The sequence below is a fragment of the Zosterops lateralis genome (assembly GCF_965231275.1).
Source record: "Zosterops lateralis genome assembly, chromosome: 9".
NCBI classification, from domain to species: Eukaryota; Metazoa; Chordata; class Aves; order Passeriformes; family Zosteropidae; genus Zosterops; species Zosterops lateralis.
Genome location: NC_139769.1, coordinates 15,130,057 through 15,149,011, shown reverse-complemented (window position 1 = coordinate 15,149,011; position 18,955 = coordinate 15,130,057). Strand labels below are relative to the sequence as shown.

General features: G+C 40.2%; 1 long non-coding RNA gene across 1 annotated transcript in view; it reads right to left on the bottom strand.

The window, feature by feature from the left end:
- Positions 1–18,734, bottom strand: part of LOC310912703 — a 35,833-nt gene extending 17,099 nt beyond the window's left edge. The window contains exon 1 of the long non-coding RNA XR_014590701.1: positions 18,576–18,734. This is a non-coding gene — a long non-coding RNA (uncharacterized lncRNA). The remainder of the gene's footprint in view (positions 1–18,575) is intronic.
- Positions 18,735–18,955: the final 221 nt, after the last annotated feature.

The following is an 18,955-nucleotide window of genomic DNA, read 5'->3' as shown; positions in this document are numbered from 1 at the left end:
GTATTCCCATGCAGCTTTGTCTGGGAAGACTTGGAAGCAGCACACTTACCAGCTACGTGCAGCTACTCCCACGCAAAGGGCCACAGAGAGAGAACTGCAGAGGTGGAAGGACAATGAATACTCTTAGCTCCTCCTTCCTCTAGAATGCCCTCCCTTCCATTTCTCTCTTATTCCCAGAAATATAAGGGGCAGTCAGGTCATCCTCATCAGGATATTGTTTTATGCCTAGTCTATATAGAAATGCTATGAAGTGACATCTATATTTAACAGGAGGCCTCTGATCTGTGTGAGTGGGTGGAAACCAATAGTGAGTGACATGGATGCTGACAATGGCACACAAACTCCACGACACTCTTAAAACTTTTAATTGCATTTTAAAGTAATGTAACAAGGCAATGTTTAATGAGTACTTTGTTAAAGAAATTCTGACTTTATAAGCTAATTAAAGAGAAGGGAGGGTTACTGCACTAGGGCAAGAAATCCAGGCTGCTGAATGTCTATACTGTAGCAACATGTAATTCAGATTCAATTGGCAGCTTTGCAAATCTCCAGCCAGCCAGAATGAATGATTACTTTTTTTTTTTTTTTTGATGGGCAAATAAATTATTATCATCATCATGATTATGTTAATAGAAAAAAGTAAAGGATAGGCAAGTACTTTTTTTGCCAGGGCTGGTAAATTTTCATGACACTTTTTGCAAAGCTGTCATATGGCTGGCTTAGATGAAACTGGAAGGCTTTATGTGGGTAACATTTAACTTTAAACATTCTTCATGGAAACTTACATGGCACATAATTTACATATTCAATACCAGTGACAATTTACTTCTCCCATCTGAGCAGGGCTTTCAACTATGCCACTTGAACTAAATTAATAAACAGTAATTAGAGAATGTTGTGCGAGCGAGCTGTTGATGTTGAGAAGATTCTAATCAACACCTTCTTTTAAGGGCCAATTAAAGCTGAATGTATGCAATATAAACATCTTCTTGTATTTAGACATGAACTGGTGAACAAGGTAAAAAATAAAAATCAGAACAATTACAGCAGGTTAGAGATGATCCAATGGAAAGATGAAGCTTCATTAACAGTGAAAACAGCAGTAATTTCTGAAAACCAATGACCACCTTCCACAGAGAAGCACTGACAACTTGTGCAAGTTAATTCTGACCAGGATAAACCTCAATGCTTTCACTGTCAGGCTTTTCTCTAAAAGCAGCTCTGTAGCTGCCTCCAGTTTCCACTGCAGTATTCCCCTGTCTGTAAGACAGCCCTGGATCTAAAGTGAGTCCAGAGCTGCAGTAGAAAACAGGTCTCCCTGGGGGAGGCAGTAAAGGTGAATGTAGCCACCCTTTACTGCTACCTGGTAGCAGAGAGAGGCTCCCTGGAAGGTGATCTGGAGAAGAGTTTGCAGAGCACATCCCCCAGCAGGGCTGCTGGTGGGAATACAAACACAAGGATGAGCCTGACTGAGAGGTAAAGCTGCCCCACATTGTCTTGATTCTGTTACTGGGGAACAGGAACAGTTAGGCCAGAAGAGCTAATGCACTTGTATCTCTTGCCTGTGAGTAGTTCCTGCCCCCACCACAAAAGTAAGGTGGTTTACTCCTGAAAGGTGAACTTAAACCAATCCTTTTTTCCAAAATTCCATGAAGGACAGAGGGAAGGCCCTCTGATTTAAACAGAGAGGATCCTTAGTGTACCAAAGCGAGCCTGCAGTAGCAACCGAGACTTGTGTATCACCACTATGAACTGTCAGTAAGTTAAAAATAGGCATAACTTCATCCAAACCACAGCTCACTGCTTCCTAAAGCACCTCTTTTTAAAAATTTGTCTAAGCTGGTGCAATGAAGCAAAAGCAAAATTTGTCCTCCAAGTTAGAAGATACAACAGGCTAATAAAGGTAAGGGAAACATCTGTTCCAATACTGCACCAGTATCATTTGGAGAAAATGACTGCATCACTTACAGCCATTTGGTATCCAGAAACACTACCACAGTAATAGGATGTTGTCACCTCAGGCTCTACTGAAATCTACAGGAATTTTTCTTGTTTAAGAATATAGGATTAGGCACATGATCAGTGTTTCTTCCCTTTGAAAATAAACATTTCCACTTACCATTTCTATAGTGGTGTGAGATCATTATCTTATGACAGTATTTCGTTCCACTGGCATTATCTCCTAATTAGCTATTTAAAAATATATGCAAGGGGGTGGAGGTGGCGAGTGGACTTGTAAACCTGACAGGTCTGATGTGTTCTTACAAGCTCTGCTAATCCCAAACATTGAAAATATATTAGTAAAACCAAATTAGCACTTTAAAGAACAGCATAGCAAAAGCCTCATGTCTTGAACCCTCTTAAGTTCAGCAGGCATCAGAGGGCCTCTTACACCCAGAACAAAGCCCTTGGGCAGGGGAGGGGAGCAGGAGCAGGGAGAGGTGAGGAGCAGCATGCCAAATGGGAAATTAGCCCTGGGAAGTGAGCACCACTGAATGATAACCTTGGTGTGGTCAGCCCTACATTACAGTAATAGCATTATGTGAGGTGGTTGGTGTAGGACTTGGGGACTTCTGAAAAGCCAAGCACAGAGAAGTTTACCATGGATGAAAAGATACAAGTAATACCAAGAGAAAATATCTAACAAACTGTGTTCAATATCCTCTGCACTTTCTTCATATCCTGAGAGATTATTGCATTTATAGGCACAAAATCATAAAAGCTTCCTCCAAGATGCTTCATAATATATGAGCAGGTCTGGGGTCTCAGTTGTGGAATGGTAAGATTTAGGAAGATGGGTATTCTGGTAAGCTGGACTCATTTCTTCTCTCAAGAGGTAGGCTAAATTCTGAACAAATTTTCTTTGCAACAGAAGAAACCAGGACACATATATACATGACAGGTCATTTTGGAGGAACTCAGACACATGCAGGAAGCACCCTCTTGGCAACAGTGTTCTTCTAGCCAGCAGAGCCAAAAACTATGATTTGTTTCTGTTTCTGCATTGCTTTTAAAACTCAATTCAGTAGATTTGTTGGTGATTTTCAGGGTGCTCTGAAGAGCAAAGTAGGTATCTGAAGAATACTGATAGTATGAGACAGGCTCTAAAAAGGCATTTACTCCAATATCTACAGTTCAATTAAATATGCAGCATGCAATATTACTTTTTTCTGATCACATGGGACTTCTAGGCCCAAATCTGCTTCCAATAACCTTGGTCCATCAGTAACTTCACAGCAAACAGGGAGGTGCAGAGGGAAAAACTCCTGTAAGCACAAAGGGAATGAGTCTACATTAATGTCCTCTGTAGATTTTTGGTTTTCCATGGCAGGTTTTCTCTTGCCTAGCATCCCTTCATAGAATGAATTGGATTGGAAGGGACCTTAAACCTTATCTAGTTCCAACCGCTCTGCGAGGGGCAGGGACACCTTCCATGAGAGCTGGTTGCTCAAAGTCCCGCCCAACCTGGCTGACTTCAGTCCTTTTTTCACATCTCTCCAAGTCCACTTGGTGAATAAATTAAATTAAATTCCTCACTTGCTCTCAATACTTTTTAAATGCAAGCCAAACCTCTTGGCTTTTCATACCTGGACATCTACATTTTTAAAAATGCTGTCGGATAATTTCTCTCTCTTTCATAGGCTGGTGCTTTGGCCTATATGCACCCTGTGCACTCCTAAGGCTCATGCATAACTGCAATGGACGATTAGTCCAGCTAAGTCTCCAGCAATTTCAATGGCTTATGCAAGAGTAGATGGGGCACAATATGTAATTTCAGCTTTTTTTGTAAGGCTTTTCAATCTTTCCATGGACTAAATCATTTTATCAGTTTCATTCTCTCTTTCTTTCTTTTTTTTTAAAATTTGTCCCATTAAACTACAGAACTGGAACATATTCATGAATAGTTTCTTTCTGCTTTAACTCAAGGAGTTCCTGACATAACAAAAACTGGTAATTAACTGGCTCGAAGACTTTTACAATAGCCTCTTTAAATAAGTGCTAGTATGTGCACTTGGAGCACTGACTCCACATTGCTGATACCACTGCAATGCACCCTGTGTTAAACAAGGTTTGCTACTCTACCTCAGCAACAATTCTTGGCTGTTTCCATCACTGCTCTCCTGCTTGGAAACACCAAGGTCCTCCCACATTTCTTTGCATGGAAAAGGCTACTGAGCTCCTCCACAATGATTCCCTGCTCTCAACCCGCTTGGCTCTGTGACACTTCCTTAAACTCTCCATTATCAGAGGGCCACTTGCCACCAGCGCAAGGACCAAGTGGCAGGTCTCCAGAGGCTGAGCTCAGCCTGGCCTCCCCTCCTAGCTGGTGTCACAGCTGCTCTGTGCTGTTGGCACAGATGCATTTTGGCATACTTAGGCAAACCTGCTCCTGCCTCACACCCTACTCAGAGCAGGAAGGGCTCTTCCTGATAGAGGAATCAGGCTTCAATTTTTCAGGTGTCACTCAGCAGTGTGTGATTTGTAGCTGCTGTTGCATGTTGGCTCTAAGCATTGTCAGTTTTGCCTACTCATGCTTATCTCCCCTGGTTACAGTACATTCTGTTTCTGATGAAAATATTACTCTAAGGAGTATTTGGCTCCACCGTACATTTATGCTCTCTGATAACTAGCCCAAGCCTTACTGTTGCAGTTCCTAATATTTTGCATCATTTGTAGAGCCAGCAATATAATCTGTAAGTAGCATGAAACAAAACTTTAATGTATATGTTCTTCCTCCAGTGCTCCAGATAGATTGGTTCACTGTGGAACAATTACATGTGTTAGCCTATATTTCTTGTAAAATCAAATCATGTAAGGACATCTCAGCCAGAACAAGCCATAAAGCTAGATGAGGAAAAAAAATAATCTCCAAATATGTACAGCTTAAGTTACAAAACTATACGAAAATAATGCAAAATTGAAAAGGGCATAGAGACAAAATGTAAACACAAATTTTTATACACTGTGTAATAAAGAGTGAATGTCATTTTGGCATTCTGGTATCATGGGCTGCCAGTATAGTTCAGAAAAGAAAGAGATATCTCCAGAATTATGGTAAGGCACCTCTCTCATGTCAAAGCTGGTTACAAGATCTATGTTTGTGGTTGCTCGGTCAAACTGCCTGCTTGGAAACTAAGCAAGGAGAAATAATATCCTGAATAATTGTATTTAAAGTTTCCAGAAAGACCATGAATCTTCAGAACCACCTTTGGAAATGCAGCCCTTTTAGTGGGAGCCCTCAACCACTCCCCTTGGTGCAATAAGTGAGTGCCTCGTGGCAGCTGAAAGTCCCCCAAATCTGCTTCACTCAGGCCTTCTGTAAGACATCAAGGAAGCAATTGTAACACATCACTAAGTTGATTTTATGCCTTTGAAAAATCTCCTCCTTAACACAAATACTCTATCACCATCAGCTGAACACATTTAACTTTTGAATTAATATTATTTTTCAGAGGTCAGACATGTGACAGTATCAAGAGTCTTTTGCCAAGCCATGTATTTCAGGTCTGCATCTGAATTTCCCCAGAGCCTGGTACTGTTTAAATACAAGTAACTACCTCTGGCTCATGGCTAATGCAAAACTGCTGTTCTCTGGACTCCTTTAAGGCTTTGCTCATGGCTTCCTTCCCCACAGAGGCATGGGGAGACACATCCACTCAATACCCTGTCTCACAGTGCTCACTGCTTAGCAGGTCAGGCAGACCTAACAGCCAGAATGTAGGAATGATGGCAGTCATTTTCCCTCCCATTTTGTCCCCAGCCTGAAGACTGCCAGGTGTTTTGGTGGAGCTTTAGATGGTAGTCATGTGGTTTGTGAGGAGACATGCCTCCACCAAGGGCCACAGTTGCCAGCCTGCCCTGGCACCAGTGTGGCTGCCGGTCTGTCTAGCACTTATGGGATGCTGGAGTGGAGCAGAAGCCTCTGGGAAGAGGGATAGTGGCTGCCCACCCACACAGGTGGACTCTTAAAGAGGAAGACAAAGATGGTCTCCACTCTAGGGATGGTGTATTTTATATTACATTGCAATTGTACGAAATAGCAAACCAGCACTCTGTACAGTAACTTTTGGTGGTTATACTGATCTAGGATGTTCAGGAGTATTTCAGGAAGCATGATTTCTGGAGACACATGCAGCTAAAGATGCTGGGCTCTGCTTTTTGCTAGAAACCAGTAACATGTCAGTCCCACCACTCCAGTCCCTGTGACTCCAGCAGCCATTGGTCAGTTTCAGTGAGCTTTGGGACAGGTCTGGTCTGTGAGTGGTTCCACAGCCCAGTTCCCCTGATAAGGGAAGTCACAGATTTCTGCAATACAGTTTCACAGCAAGCCTGCTGTCACCAAATTAACTATTAACAATACCAACTAATATTGCATAAACATTGACATTAGCTTTCCACAAGCAATAATGCTATAAATCCTCCTCCTCTGCTGTGAACTGCTGAGAGGATTTGAGGGACACACTCCCCCTCTCCAGATCTGCCTCCAACTGTACATGGCAATTCCTGTGATTCTTTTTCTCTCTGTCTCTCAGCACAGGTAGAGTCCAGATCTTCTGTCAGTTAAATTTTATTTTCCAGCCTGCTTAGTAATTCAGATAGTGTTTTGGTTCTCTTGGCTGGCACAGAGTATTATTTTCACCACACCCTTGTCTCTTCAGACAAACAACATGTTTTCTAACCACTGGCAGAGCCAAACCTAGTGAGTAAGAAGGAACAGTAGTTAAGGCATAATAAATAAAGCTGCCCTGAAGAAATATCTATGCAAAGCAACATGAATGGGCATCAACTACCTGGACAGTGTTGCTGCTAAACAAGGGAGGAATAAATCAGACATGTCAGGAGCACTAGGATACCTGACAAACAGGGCACAACGTTTCTTGAAACTGTAGTTTTATCTCTGCTTATTTGGATCAAACACTTGTAATAGTTGTGGATTAATTTCCTTCCCATAGTCAAAACAATAAAAGCCAGGCACCATTTTATTAATTTCCAAACCAGCGTCAGATAAGCAGAATTGCATTTAAAAAAGTAAACACCCTGCCATAGAATTGGAGGATATGTAAGCGTTTGGGTTTTTTTTCCTGTGTCTATAAAAGGAGGAGGTTTTAACATTATGAATAGATTTCATTTTGTAAGTTGTGCTACAAAGCACTGATAAGGCCACGGGAAAGCAGCAGAGATTGAGGCAGAGCAGGAAGAAATACCACCCATATTAGGAGACAGCCACTTACTTAGTGGCTCCCATTTGAATAAAGATGCCATTGTTCAGCCAGAAGAATGCACATATTCACAGGCCCTGCACAGAATAGCTCAGTGTATCTAGAACTCCAGAAGTGTCCAAATTACAGCCGCGGGGCCAAAACTGCCCTTGAGTCTTTCTGAAGAATGACCCTCTGCCTAATTAATCAGTGCTTTAACTGTGAGTGATCCCAGGACACACTTTTCTCAGGCCTTTTTCTTAGCCCTGCTTGTTCAGAACAAACCTTTAAATGTTCTCTGAGTGATTTTTGACCATTTTTTCCCCTTTCAAGATTATTATTTCCTGTTTTACTGTGAAAGCTCATTAGAAACGAAGACCAGAATCTAGATGATCTCAGTCCAGTTTACTTGGATAGGAAATGACTGACTCGGGATGGAGAGACATTGGCTCCCTTTCAAGGCCTCCCACAAAAGATTAAGTCCACAGACTCCCAGAATATTGCAACTGCAATTTTCTTTCCATATATTAAGTTCACAGACTCTCAGAATATTGCTCCTGCAATTTTCTTGCCATATAACACATAAGAATTATAGCAGGGTTGATGAGCTTGTAAGCGCCATTCTGTTAGTCTTATTTGATCCCATTGCCATAACTCCAGCTGTTGTGCATGGGATCTACTAAGATCTCTTCCCCCTTTATTCTACACAAGACAAGTTTGAGTTTTCAGCACTGAGTACTCCTTGGTGTCACAGGCCAGGTTGCCTGGATTCTCATAAAGTTTTTTTTCTTTTCTATCTGGAACAGAACAGAAATTTGATAGCAATGAGAAACGTATGAAGGCAATAAAAATCATTGTGCAATGTTTCTCTCCAAAGGAGACTCCACCTTGTCCAGCTACCTTTGATAATAAAATTCCTCCTATTCTAACTGAAGTTAAGGAAAAACAAAGGTTTTGCTTAAAATGAAAACAGCAGCATCTTTTTTAAAACAGTGATCTTTACTGTGAAAACCAAATTAATTTTGACCATATTTATAAACTTGTAACAAAATATACAAACTAAAAAATGGTAAGACTTTAAAAAATTTAGCATGAATGTTTTGAAAAGCAATAGTGATAATACAATCTGCAGCTGGGAAGATGGAGTCATACTGTTTGATAGGCCCTATCTTATGATATCCAATATTAAGCTAAGTAAAATGATATGACCGGATGGCCTAACTAAATTTAGTAGTCTGGTGAATTGCCACTCTACTAAATTTAGTCGGCCCATAATGGGCATTGAATATCTACAGTCCAAATGATAAAATCTGTCTTGCTTTTTTAGGCTCCCAGCAAATGCAGAATATACTATGTTGCACTATTAAGAAATAAGCAAATCTGCAAGAGAAAGCATGAGAAGGGGGGAACCAGGACCTTAAGGAACACAGAAAGAATCAGGGTGTGTCAATTCACATCCTCATGCTCAACATTACCCAGCAGCAGATGCAGGGCCATGGGTGCTCCCCAGATATGTGACCTGAAGGAGAGGAGGACGAGGAGGGAGTGGAAGAGGAGGAGGAGGAAGAATTAGGAAGAAGAGATTAGGCACCCTAATCCTCTCCACTATAAAACTGCTACTCCAAACGTAACATTGTGTTGGAGCCATGGGAAGAAGACTGGTTTCAAGGGGTAGTTGGGTTCTCTGGGCCTCACTGCTCTTACAGGTCATATGCTGGCTCTGGTTTCATGCCCTTCCTTTTACACTTCGCATTTTGGGCTCTGTAATCCTGATGGTAGACAGGGAAGTATATTTCTGCATAGATTTCCATGCACCTGTGAGCCAGCTTTACAGCTATGAAAACTGCTAAGTCACTTTTCTCAAAACCATATTTGAGGTGTTACTTATACATTTCCTGCTGTTTAAGGGGATTTTTTCTCAGTCTGTGTGTTGTGGCCTCTCTAAATGTGTCCTCATGGTGTGAAACCATGAAGGACACATTTTTTTAATTAAATGTGAAATATAAAAAGGCTGGAAACTTAAAAAATTCTGTTATTCACAAGTAGAAAATAGTAATTGGACATAAAAAGGAATCACCATCACGTTATTCTAAAAGAGTTGCATCATTCTGTCCTCACACAAAAATTTATTGGATTCCCCATGCAACTCAGTGACGCTTTTTTAATAACAGACAAGAAATGTCTGTTTTGCCCTTGTCCTCACTTCAGTTCCTAGTGCTGCAACAGAGGCACAGACATGATATTTGGGAGGTTCTGCAGACCTAGCTTTATACTGAAGGTTGAGTATGATAAACTGTAAGTGAGCTTTGATCCCCTCCCTAGAACAGGCAAATTTACCCTGTCTGAAGTTCTGTAAGCATCATTCTCTGCAAGAAGCAATTTTATTGATCATAGCTGGGTGTACATGTTCAGCAGTCAGAAACTGGCTTTAAAGAATAATATATCTCAAAATAATCAGTATAGAAACTCCTTACTTCCTCAACCATTTACACTTAAAGGGAACAAATAGCATCTTGAAAAAATGATTTGTCCTTGGCAGAGGAGGATGGAAATCTTCTAACGTAATAGCTGAGAAGTAGGTATGAAAATAAGATCATTACAGCTATTGTGTCTATGTTCTACATCCATGTAGGCACAGTGTTTTAGAAACAAGAGAAAGGAGAGGGGCAGGATCTCAAAATTCAGACACTTTTGTTCATTAGTGACATTCCAATTTTTAGTCAGAATTTGCCCTCTTTCAAGATTTTAGTCTGAGTTTCCAGTAAATGGTTGTGGCAAATGAGATCATTGTCTGAGTTCCATCCTCAGAACTTTTGGAAAGGTTTGCCATTTGACCCCAGTTGCATGTGGAGGTTGTGTAGGGCTCAAACACACAGAACTATCACAGATATCATGAAGTGCATCCCCACCAATGCCCCCACTGAGGTGCCAGGCCACGCCTGCCTCAGAGAGGCTGTCACAGAGGAAACCTATCAGCCACCTGAGAATATAGCCACAGTATCTAAATACACCAGGAACCAGGGTGTCCTAGTTCTGCTGCTCACACAGTAACTTGTTTTTCTTTTTATAATTATGTCTTAATCATTCTTCATGCTGAAATAATCATAACATATTTACAACCAGACTCTATTTTAATTTTTGTCTTCAGATCACTTTCTATGTGGCCTCATACTGCCATTCTCAGCCCAAATGACACCCTTCCTATCAAAGCCAATTTGGATTTATTTTCTCAAACACAAGTTTGCAAGGTATTTCTGTCAAATGATTTACTCAAGTTCAGATGTTGCAAATAGATCTGCTGATGCAAAGAGGCAGAGAAGCAATTCTGGATCTGATCCAGCAGGTATTTGGTTTCTCATTGGTGTATTTTGAAACTCTATAATGATACCTTTATTTGTGTAGCATGGCTTCGTAACCCAAAAAATGTGATGCTTGGCTTCATAAGCCAACAGACATGTTGCTTGCCTGTTCACTCCAATTGTGCTTCTTGTTTTGAGTAGAGATGAGTACTTAATGGCAGGTAATCACTGGCATCCTTTTTCCAAACATCATTAGCTTTTTTTTGAGGCTGTCGTTGCTTTTTTTTTCTTTTCCCTGATAAAACTTTTTCCTCCTCTGCCATGGGTAAATATTTGGAAAAATCCATTAGCTTCTCATTGTTCTTCAGATGAAGATTCATCTAAATTCATCTAGACTCGCTCATTTACACATATTCATGTTTTACAAGTTCTTTCCCCCTCACTTTTTAATCAAACTCCTGTTTCCACAAGGCCTCCACTTCTTCCTAATTGTCAGTCCTTATTATTTTTGTTCAGGATTGATTTTTTTTTCTTTAAAAAAAAGCAGCTCTGATGCTCATCCATTTTAAAATCATAATTAACTTCATCTCCTTCCTCATTTGCTAATGGGTCTATTTTCTCTCCAGTACTTCCTTTTCCCCTGGTAGACTCATAAAGTCTCTCTTGTTTCTCTTATTCCCTTTGGCTAACTTTAACTCATTCTGCCTTAAGCTGGGGAAAGGGAGACTTTCACAACACAGTGCTCAGAACTTCCACACCATTTTATTCTTTGAAAGTCTTTTGCAGATGCCAAGTCATTAACTCTCATAACATGCCAGTGAGGTAGAGAAGTATTTATAGCTTTATTTTGATAAGGAAAGGGAAGGGGAAGTCTTGCATAATTGATGCTGTCTGCAGAGGGCTGCTCTGAGGGCCAAAACCCCTGTTCATGTGTCCAGGCGAGTATACAATGAAGGCTGGTGGTGGGCACAGCACCATGAACAGCAAAGCTGGAAAGCTGAGCTCAAAAGCCTTGCTTTCAGCTGCCTTTATAGCAGTTTATTTTTTAGGTGAAGATTCCACAGAGGTTACCCACCTAAGTTTCTGTTCAGTTCTGCTGGTCAGATGTTCCTCCACAATATTAGTACATCTGGCCAAAACACACCAAGGGTGAAAGCAGTGCAATTGTATGCCTAGAGGATAATTTTTAAGAAGTTGTCACTTTATACATACATCCAACAAACATCTTTACTCTTTGCTAGCCATTACTCTTAGAAAAACAATTTCAAAACCATATACTCAAGGTGCTTGAATTAAGATTTTACTAACCCATTTCACACAGGAGCATATCATGGGCTAGGTTTATTTTTGCATGCAAATATGCCAGCCTGGATTTCCTGTAATTTCCTTTAGTTTTGTTATACCCACACAGCACTGTGGGCACAGGATTTTCACAGTGTTTCTTAGCATGTGGTCCATGATCACTGGTGGGCTACAAGAAATCAGGAACTGGTATATGAAACAAGTGCACCCTTTCCAAGGAAGACCAAGAGCCTAAGCCATGCAAGCACATTCCACATGAGCAAACAAAGCAAAGGGGGTGGAATCAAATTAACAAATGAACAATCAAACCTATCTGAATTTTTTGTTGGTTTGCAAATGAAAAGGACTGTGCTTAGGCACACAACACAGCCTGGGGATATTTTTGTCATGACCTTAAACAGTGGTTAAACACTGCTTTGCATGTCTGGAAATCTAGAAAGTTAAATGATTTTTATGAGACTCTTCTTCTAAGCTGATGTCAGCAACATCTCCATCACCCTTGCTTGAATGGTGGTGCATCACAGCACTGCTCCCTGTAGCTTATTGCAATCCTACCCCATGCAATTGCTGATCATGGGGATCCTTACTGAGCTCTCTGAGGAGTCCTCTCCCTTCCCATTCTGTCCACACTGCCCTTGTTGCTCATCGTGCCTCCTTTCACAGGCACAGCCCCTGCCCAGATGCTTCCAGAGGGCAAAGCTGGTGCCATGCTGCCAGTTATCGGGGTGTCAACCAGATGAGGTACAGACCTGTGATCTTCTCTCTCCTGGGGGACTTCCCAGGGTGGAAAGTGAGATGTGATGGTCTACTTCCTTCACCTCCAGTGCCTTTTCAAGAAAATGGTCCACTTTAGGTCCTGAATTTCCATTTGTATTTGTGTGTGGGTATGTAGGGGAAAGCATGGGAAGCATCCAACCCATAAAAGTGACTTGCAGGAGAGGCTCAGCACACAGCCTGGTTAGCGCTCCCAAATTGTGCTCACTAACTACACAGTTACGATGTTTATGGAGGTTTCTTTCTGAGGGCTGAAAGTTTGCATCTGTGCTTCTAGTTCAAGTCCTCTCACAAATTTGAACAAAGAGCTTGTAAAGTTCAGCATCTTCCAAATTGCCCCATATAAGTCACTACTGAAACCACATCCAAATGGCTCCCCCCCCCCGCCATACCTTCCACAGAAATGACCTAAACTTTGTCAGGTTCACATGTCCCTAGAGATGATCTCATTTCACTGCTTCAAAAGAGCTTTGGTCTGCACAGCCTGTAGCAGCAAATTTACACTTCAAAAAGCAGACAGCTTTTTCCACATCTTATTCACTTAATGGGTGAGAATGTAAAATTAGTTCCGTTGCTGATGAGGACCTTGAGCCAAATGAAAAGTGTTCATTTGTCAGCACAGACTTACAGCCTAAAACATGATTATATAGCTAATCCAATAATGGATTTTGATGCTGAGCATTTATTTATATACAGAATGTCTTGTTATCTGTTGATAATCAGGCTCTGCAATTTACTCTCTTTTGTGTCATTAGCCATAGCAACATCTTCCAGACATATTACATTTGTGTGTCAACATACAACACACAAAACCTTCCTGACCAAAATGCTGTCTTTGCCTATTTTTCTTGAAAGAGCACTGGAATCTGAGCTTTTTGTAGTTTAAAATATTAGCAGAAAATGAATAATTTTTTGACTGAGAACCTCTCTGCATCTTAGAAGTCTTAATAGATTAAAATTTGAAACATAAATTTTGCTTCCTTATCTGTAACATCATATGAACTGATTTATTCTTTACTTTGCCTCATGTGAATGCCAGTACCTAATTATCTCAGGTATAAATTTGTATACCTTAAATGGTCCCTGTCCTAAAGTATTCCATGTCCTAACATCAGAGGCTGTATTAGACTTTGCTAACTATACAAACACCATTATTTGATGGCTGAACAGATCCACCTTTTATAGAAAAGTAAAACATGTTAAGGTCAATATCAGGCATTGACCCTACATCAGGTATACATTAAAATCAATCAGAAAACCAGAAAGCTGTTTGTGTATCCTTTTTCAACTTTCTGACTAATTGCTGTTGCTACCTGTGATACTCCTGCAGTTGTGTGCATGACTGTAACTATCTAACACTGAACTACTGGGACAGTTTACTACTCACTTAAATACAGAACACATAAAATTCAAATATTTAAAATGGGGAGGCATTTTAATAGCTATACTACAGTAACATTCACCAGATATTAAAAAAAAAAAAAAAAAAAAAAAAAAAGTCTGTGGGAAAGTAAAATCACTCCAGTATTAAACTGGGAGTTAATTGCAAGTGTGAACACCTGCAAACTCTGTGAACAATCCTACAACACCACACAAAGCAATTTCTGTGTAAAGGATAGCTCTGCCTGCAGAAACACCCAGGAACACCTCTGGAGGTTGGATGAAGTCTTTTTTAAATTTGGCAGTCAGGAACAACTAAAAAGTAAAGTCATTAAGTAAAATTTACCTTAAAGGATACTGCAAATCGAGGGTGCAGGTGAGATGATATAGGAGCCAAACTCGAGCTGTGCCACTGCCTCTCCTAGAAGCAGGATCAGGCCTCCCTGTGCGCTTTTGTTTAGCTGAAATTTAGTCTACAATAAATACTTATATATTGCTGCAACATGATGTTTTATTGGGCTGCACTAGTTTACTAAAAACAGCAGGCTGGTAATAGCAGTGCTTGTGGTTCTGCCTGTAATTCATTTGTGGATGGTAATGCACAGGGAGAGATATGATACAAGATAATAAGGCAAATTAAAAAAAACTACTAAACTCAGTACTGGCAATATACAGTATATTAGGACCATGTTCAGACAGGCTGATTCTTTGGATATTTTTATTTTTTGTTTTACCTCGGCGAGGTAATTCATTAGATATTCGCCTGGGTAAAGAATAAATGAATATAGCATACATTATATCCTCACTTTAGTTGCAGAAACAAATCTTTCCTGTACCTGCCAATGTAATCTTCAGAGTTTTCGTTATATAAAACACCTCAAGAAAAATGCACCTTGGTAAGATTTACACTTTATTACTCTAATGATTCTACAAACACTGCCACAATGTGATGAAAGGCAAAGCAGTCCTGATCTGATTGAGAGCTAATAAAAATCAGTACTGAAAACTGAAAATAGCACCCTTATCATCTTTCTTTCATTTAGACCTGATTACTAGGGGATTATAATGCAATCACAGCTATGTGTGAGAGGTAGCTATGGGAACCAGTTTTAACTGTTTATCTAGCCAAAGATCTTAATTTAAGTTTGAACACTCTGATTCATTTATATGTAAGACACCAAGGAGACAAAATGCAGAAGAAACAGATGCTCACTTGTTCTTTCCATTTAAACTTCATAAGCTACCAGCCAATTTGTCTTTCAGGGACAAAATTAATTTCTGATGACAATGTGAGCAAGTAATAAACTAGGAGTTCCTGTCCTGGGAAACTTGTTAAGGCCATGTAATGTTCTGGAGTTATTTAGAAAAAAACAATTTGCTCATAGACTTGCAGGGACATCTGTAACAGAGTTTTCTTTGTCCCTGCACTGTTACTCATTTCTGGGGGCTTTATGACACCTTTTCCAGAGGCTGATTTGAAAAAGTTCAAAAGAAAATATATTGCCCATTATTTCTTTCCTTTGGGGTATTTTCTTTTTCTTAGTCTGTTCCTTTTCTTCCCCCTTCAAATTCACAAATCATGCAAACCTCAACCCCCTTACTTTGCTATTTTCACACACCCAGAGAAACCAACCACCAGCCAGGAGACCTACAAAATTAATCAAAAATTATCTGAGGAAAAGAGTTCGTTGGAAATTTTGAGGTAAGTACACATCTGAAAACGTGACAGAGCAGTCTGAAAAAGTCTGTGGCACATTTAGGTGGAAGGAGCTTTACCCATTAATGCTGTAAACTCTGTTACACTACCGTCATGAGCAGGGGAAAAAATGCCAAAATGAGACAGGAAGAGAGCAAAAGAGAGAGAGATATCTCTCCCTAAGAGCTTACATTTTCAATATGGGCTGTGTGTACATGCTCCTGCATCACTTAACCAAAATGTTCTCCATCTTTCAGTATCTTTGCTGGCACTATTTCCCCATTTCAGTATTTATATCACATGTACAACTCTTTACTCTGGTAATACTTTTCTATCATTTGGCTCATTTATTGGGGTTTTATCCTCACCTGGCAGGCCCTCCACATCTCAGGTTTTCTCTTAGGTAAATTCCTACAGTGTAATGTCTGTCCATTAGCACATTTAAAATCGCTTCTTCTGCTGTGCGTAACACTCATTTATAGCTTATGTGCTTCACATGAAATGTTCCTTTTCCAGCAGTTCTTTTGAAGAAAGTTTAAAGCAAGTTGCAAAATGTTTCTTTTTCATCTAAACAGGGAAATGAATTTAAGAAAGGAAGAGAAGAGCCTGAAGGTTTAGCTCTTTCAAAATTTAAACAGAATTCAAAACACTGTTGGAACACATCTGTCAGAGAAAGCATGAGAGCACCTGCATTTTAAGAATGAATCTCATCCCTAACTCCCTCTTTGATAATAGCTTGCATGAACAGCACCTTTAAACCACATCAATCCCAGATGCTTTCCATCCATCCAGTTATTATTTCCCTTGGCATTGAAGTGCAGCTTCCTCCAGACTGAAGCTTCTCAGTGATGTGCAGCCTACTGTACAGCACCACAGCTCACAACAAGAAGTCATTAAAACTATTCAGCTGAAATTATAAAACAAGAGGAATTTTAAACAAGAAATTCAAACCCCAGCTTGGCCAGGATAATGAATAGAGCTGTATTAACTCTTGATTTAAAGACCAGATGGTTTCAAACACAAATAATAAGAATGAACTTTGGATAGGAAAAAACCCCAAGAATTCAATGAAAATTATAAAATACCATGGTTCTGTTTGTATTTACATAGCAGGATCTCAGCAGCCCCCTGCTTGATCACACAAGCCATGGCCTGGCTCTGTACCTGCAGTGAACAGTGCACCACAGCTCAGCTGTTTCCCACTGCTATGCTTTACCTTCAGTTAGTTTTCAGTGATCAAGACAGAGCTTCTAGACACAGCCACCCAAGTGTGGTGGCTTGGCCATTAGCACAAATAAGGGTGTCACTGGTAAGGACCATTGCAAATTTCTGATCAGCGGGACCCATAGAAAACTTAATTTCATTGCTTGAGCAGCTATTTCTTTTCATACCGTCTTTTCCACGTAGCTTTGAAGGCTTTTATGCAAAGGCAGGATACATACTGAGGCCACACAGATGAAAACAGAACATTGACTTATGTTTCAAGAACACAGAGTAAGGAAAGTTCACACACTTCAGAAAAAAAACCACAACACTTTGCAAATTAAATTAGTGCTTGGGAGAGATGAGATCAGTCAGTGCTCTGGCATCCTCTTTCACAGGGATCTGCAGCAGGGACATAAGAGCAGAGCAGTGTTCCTTTAGGGGGATGCTGATGAAATTTCCCACCAAGACACTCCACAGGTTTGGGACATATTGATTACCAAGGCAAATTTAATAAAAAAAGAATTTAAGTATGTAAAAGAAAGACACTCTTGAGAAGGTTTGGGTGGGGGAAGTTTCACTGGTTATTTGTAGAGATCTGTGACAATTCTGAAAATTTGTGTTGGCTTGCTGGGAAGCCAAAGAGTCACATTGGGGAAAAAAAATTGGTTTTCTGGGCTGCAGGCATAGGAAAGAGATGGCTGAGGTACACCTACAGTTTATATAATATTAATCCTCCGCAAAAAAAAAAAAAAAAAAAAAAAAAAAAGCATACAATTAAGGTAGAAAGTATCCTTAGGCTGGAAAACTCCTAATTATTGGTTAATAATGTAGATTAGTCATAAAGTACAAATACTGGAAAAATTGAGCATTTCAGTCCACTTCACCAGTTACTCAGAATCCCTGGCAAACTGACTCAGAGCAGTTTAAGGTGGGGAAGTGCATTAACGAGAGCAGGGTGGAGAGTTGGGCTGGGACAATTTTGGGAAACCCGTTCTACAGAATCACATCTGCCACCTTATTTCCTGTGAAAGTCTGAGAGCTGACAACACTACAGTCCAAAATTTCTTAGCTATATCTTTTAAAACCTTGCAGACCAGGAAGACATTAGTAGAACAATGAAAAACTTGGCATCTAAATAACTCTATAAAGTATTTCCAAAACCAAACAGATATTTTCCACTCTTTCACAAAACTCAATATAATGTAACTTATTACACATTTTAATGCAGAAAATCTTACATAACCTCTTTCCATTTCAATAAAGCTGTAAATTTGAGGACTGTATATATGACATGCAATTTTGATTAAGTGAAGAAGGGGGAATAGCTGGGCTGGAGTCACATGAGTTAGAGAAGAGAGATTCCACAGGCCTCTCTGAAGAGCTCTCATCACAAAGCGAATCTATAACACTGTCTTTATGGTACTGAGCCCACAAGCCCAGAAGATGACAAACTTGTTTAGAGTGGGAGATGTTGAAGCAGGATGCCTGAGCCTTGGCCTAATTGGCCTAATTGGCCTAATTTACTGCTTTACACCATATTCCTGCAAAAACAGAAGCAACATGAGCTCCCTCAGCAGTACACTAGGGTCTAAATTGACAACAGAAAAAGGAAACGTTTCTTTTAGCTCTAAAAATTAGTGCAAAAAGCATATGTAAGCTACATGTGAGCTGTGTCACTAATACCTCAGTCTTCAGTGAAATGATCCCAGGCTGGCTCACCTCTGATCTTGGACAGCATCAGTTTCCAGAAGACAAACAGGTCAGCAGATGCTCATCCTTCTGCAATGTCTCAGCAGAAACCAGATCTTTGCTTCATGGTGCATAAAGGATGTGAAACCCACAAAGCTCAGGAATCTCAAGGACTACAAAATAAACCCACTCTTGTGCAGTGCTAATACAGGAAATTCCAGCATGAGGGAATGCAGCCTCTGTCCAACATACCACAACTAGCAGAAGAATGTGGCTTCCCAGGAAAAAAAACTTTTAACTGGTTCCTAATGGGCTTATGCATAAGTTGACTTTGTGTTCCAGTAACAAATCCATTGGTCGATTCAGCCGTGGATGTATTTCAGCTGGCCTGGCTGTGAGAGCAGCAGAAC